Raw genomic sequence first — 5,157 nt, 5'->3', positions numbered from 1 at the left:
GTACAAGATGCATCATTGTGGAAATTACTCCGCTTTTTACCACAACAAGAATAGCAATGTACAGTGAAAGAATTATAAGATTTAGTCATCATACTTTTATAAATATCCTAATTGCAACTGCATTAACAATATATTTTGACACGAAAATTCAAATTTCTCTCTATTAATCTATTAGTCTGCATTTCTTGAACATTCCTTTTTTTATGAGGGATTTATCACTCCCGAAATGTTTCTGCTTGTACAGGGTATATGGCCGTTAGCAAACAATCGATCAATTCTGAACGAATTATATATAGCCTAGAAGTGCACAAATAGCCCTTACTTGATAATCACTAAAAATGTGTTATTTACTTCAGTTCATCGTGATCTCACAAAGTTCCTTTATAATTAAAGAATCTGTTATTAACAGTGAACCAAACACTATTATAACATCTTAATTACACCATAAAGTATACTATATGTGACCCTGGACCACAAAACCAGTCATAAGGTTAAATTTTACAAAACTGGGGTGTATATATCATATGAAAGCTGAATAAATAAGCTTTCTATTGATGTATGGTTTGTTAGGATAGGACAATATTTGGCCGAGATACAACTATTTGAAAATCTAGAATCTGAGGGTGCAAAAAAAAATCAAAATGCTGAGAAAATCACCTTTAAAGTTGTCCAAATTAAGTTCTTAACAATGCATATTACTAATAAAAAAATACATTTTGATATATTTATAGTAGGAATTTTACTAAAAATCTTCATGGAACATGATCTTTACTTAATTTCCTAATGATTTTTGGCATAAAAAAAAAAATCTAGAATTTTGACCCATACAATGTATTTTTGGCTATTGCTACAAATATACCCCAGCGACTTAAGACTGGTTTTGTGGTCTAGGGTCACATATTTTTTTGACAATTTTTGATAATTTAATAGGATAACACCCAAAAAAAAAAGGTCACTACTAAAACTCCACTAAATGTTTTCGGTAGTGACAATTTTAGATAATTTTGAACCTAGCACAAAGATGTAAATCAGCACATGGTTAGCTAGCATAGTTCTGAACAGTTGTACATGTATAAAAACTAAATGTTATGGAATAACTCCCAAAAAAGTGTTTAATTATAGAAAAATGGTGTTTGGTAGTGATGTTCCTTAAAGTTATGCACAGATTTTTCAGACTTTTGAACACATTTACCTCAAAACTATGGGGCCTAAAAACAAGACACTACTAAATGACAGATAGCTACATAATTATTGATTGTGTTCATCTTCTAGGCCTGCTAAATAGGTATAATTCCCTTTAATAAATGACAAGTTTTCACTAGGAGGTTCAAACATCATTTAAAATAGCTTGTTATCATTTGCAAAAAGTCTCGAAACACCTTTATTCCCATGATTATTTTGGGACTACCGGGGGAGTGTTTTAAGCGTCGCTGTGCCGTTTCCAGTATGAATCAGCAGTCTAGACTCTAGAGCAAGCTTTGACTATGTGACGAGTCAACCCCAGTGAACAATATTAATCAGAGCCAGTCTGCGCAGGTACTTTGACGAGAATATCCAAACATAATAGCCACTGGTCCCAGATGGAGATAAAAATGGATTCGTGTGAACAGACTAGTCTCTCATTACCGTTTCTCTAATATGCATCAAGTAAACAGGTAAAGCATTATAATGGCCAGAGATGTTACAAGTTATTTTTATAGGGCTCCGACTGAGCTTTTTGTAAAGGGATTTTAGAATATTTCAGATTGCTTAATGCAGGATATTATTAGCATCCCCTTAACTTGGCTTGGATAAAGTCGGTTAAAGAAATGTTAGAGGACATACTAGGACATTGAAGTGGTTCACTTCCAGAACAAAAAAAATTCCAGATAATGTACTCACCCTCTTGTCATCCAAGATGATAATATATTTTTCTTCAGTCGTAAAGAAATAACGTTTTTTGAGGAAAACATTTCAGAATTTATCTTCATATAGACCTTTTTCCTGAGTAAACGATGAGTGTCGCCATTACGAATTCTAACGTCAGATTGAACCCATAGGAACCCATTCAAATAGTGTCCATCTGTTTTTAATATAGCTAACGTCCGCTGCTTCGTGTCATCTACCACACTCATTAAAGTGAGGCACTGACAAATGACGGTCATTGCGATATTGCCTAGTGATGGCGCTATGGAGCCATGTGCTTTTTAAAAACATTTGAATAGGTTTAACATTAGTTTATTAGCTCGGAATATACCCTAATTTGACTAGAAACAATGCAGACCGGAAATGCAAAGCATTCTTTCAGTTAAGAGTCGGACTTACTTCCGTGTTCAGGAAAAACGTCTATAGTGGACTTCTATGGTGCCCCCGAGTTTGAACTTTCAAAATGCAGTTTAAATGCAGCTTCACAGGGCTCCAAACGCTCCCAGGTAGAGAAAAAAGGGCCTTATCTAGCGAAACAATCTTTTTTTTATATATATATATTAGGGCCGGGACTTTAACGCGTTAATTTAGATTAATTAATCACACAAAAATAACGCGTTAAATTTTTTTAACGCATTTTAATCGCACTAAGTTTTGCACCGCGGAACGTTTCTCACTGGATGAGATTCGGCGGACCGATTATACTGGAGCACCAACTAGCGTTCAGACAAGTTGCGTCCGTCCTAAATAGTATTGTATGTCCCAAATCGTTGAATGTTTAAAAAATTATTCCAAAGATTCCCGGATGGTCTATTACTTAACGAACAATGCACACTCTAACGGCTAATATTGCCCGCAACACACTGCGCCGTGAACGAGGATTCGATTAGAACTACAAACACGCATAAAAAGTGTTGAAAAACTACAAACATGGATGATATACGCGACCAACGGACAGGTAGAGAAAGGGGTTTGAGTGATAAATAATCAGTGTGTAACCTGACAAAAAATATTTTTTAAATGTTATCCGCGTTATATTCCATGTGCAGCAACATTTATAATGATAGGTTTGGTCATTAACGTTTAAATGCATAATTAAGCAAAAGAGCAGAGTTCTCGGCATGAAAGACTCGTTAAAGAACGTGCCTCTTGCTACACTTAATAGCAATATTGCACTGGTCTGTTGGACTTGGTTGAACAAAAATAAACAATATTTTGTTGCTTATGTATTCAGTCATTATTCAATGGTATACTAAAAATCCATGTAAAAAATCTTAATTCTCACTGTTCTCAGGTCAAATATTTATATGCGATTAAAATGCGATTAATTTCGATTAATTAATTACAAAGCCTCTAATTAATTAGATTAAATTTTTTAATCGAGTCCCGGCCCTAATATATATATATAATTACTCCAATCTCATTTTCTCCTCCAACATTAAAATCATCCTACATCGCTGTTTTACCTTTTTTTGTAAAGGATTTTTTGCATTTTCACTTTATAAACACTAGGTCGGTACTTCTGCAGCGATGTAGAATAATTTTGAAGTTGGAGGAAAAAAATGAGAAAAGTTTTTTGACATTTTAGCAATACATTATTAACACTGACAGTGCCTTGCGAAAGTATTCATACCCCTTTTCACGTTTTATGCTGCGGCCTTATGTTAAACTGCTTTAAATTACTTCTTCCCCCACATCAAACTACATTCCATACACCATAATGACAAAGCTCAAAACAGGTTTGTGACAACACTGATTCCATTGCATAAGAATTTCTGGAACACTTGAAATTTAGTTCAGGAGCACTCATAACTTCTGCTGCATTTAAGGTTCACAGAAGCATGTAGCCTCCATTATTTATAAATGGAAGACACTTTGAACAACTAGGACTCATCCTAGAGTTGGCCTTATTAGCAATTGATGGAGAAGGGTCTGGGCTAGAGTGGTGACCAAGAACCTGATGGTCACTCTAGTTGAGTTCCATGATGGTAGAAACTGACAGTAGGACAAACATCACTGCAAAACTCCACCAATCCAGTCTTTAATGCTGTGTCCAAACTCAACCCTCTCCTCAGTGAAGACGCATGAAAATTGGAAATTGCAAAAAAGCACCTAAAGGACCCTCATACTGTGAGAAACAAGATTCTCTGGTCTGATGAACCTCTATTCCAAGCATCATGTTTGAAGGAAACCAAACACTGCTCATCACCTGAACAGTAACATCCCAACAGTAAAGCGTGCGGGTAGCAGCCTCAGGCTGTGGACTCGTCAGAGTAGAAGAAAAGCTCAATGCACCAAAATATAGAGACAGCCTTAATGAAAACCCAGTCCAGAGCATTCAGAACCTCAGTCTGGGCAGAAGGTTCACCTTCCAACAGGACATTGACCCTAAGCACACAGTGTATATATAGTGACTTATAACAAGTGGCTTATAGACAACTCTGTGAGTGTCCTTGAGTGGACTTGGCTTGAACGCAATCAAATATTTCTGGAGAAACCTGAAAATGTCTGCCGGCCCCCATCCAAGCTGACAGAGCTTGAGGTCAGAGGTGTTATGGGGTGAGGAGAAGAATGGCAGATAAATGCCAAAAGCAGATGTGCAAAGCTTGTCGCATCATACCCAAAAAGTCCTGAGGCTGTAAAGGTGTTTCAACTAAGTACGAGTTAAGGGTATGAATACTTATGCAATGTACTTATTTCAGTTATATTTTTTAATAAATTAGCAAAGTTGTCACAAATCTGTTTTTGGTTTGGCATTATGGTGTCTGGAGTGTAAATTGATGTGGGGAAAAACGTAATTTACAGCAGTTTAACATAAGGCTGCAACATAGCACATGAAAAAAAAATGAAGGGTATGAATACTTTTGCAAGGCACTGTATATTGCGTTTAGAAATAATTCCCTGAATTGCCTTTACACGGACCTCATTATAAATCACTTCAATTAGAATGTACTGCACAGAAAGCAATCCCCAAACAACCACAGCACAGCATTACATCATACTGGGATATTACTTCTTACCACATTGTGGCGCTATTGTTCAAACAACGCATTTCACTGAAAGAGAGCTGGGTTAACATTTCTCTGCAGCCAAATTTGGATGATAATGATTTAAATAATTACCATCACCACCACTAAAACTTCTAACAGTTTGTAATATGGCTTATCTTAAAAAAAAATGTAATTAGATTTTGATGCCTTAACCTCTCAACAGAATGAATAACTTTGACAAAATGATTAAAATAGTGCAGTT

The sequence above is a fragment of the Garra rufa genome, chromosome 14, assembly GCF_049309525.1.
Source record: "Garra rufa chromosome 14, GarRuf1.0, whole genome shotgun sequence".
Classification (NCBI taxonomy): Eukaryota; Metazoa; Chordata; class Actinopteri; order Cypriniformes; family Cyprinidae; genus Garra; species Garra rufa.
This window is presented reverse-complemented; position numbering follows the sequence as displayed.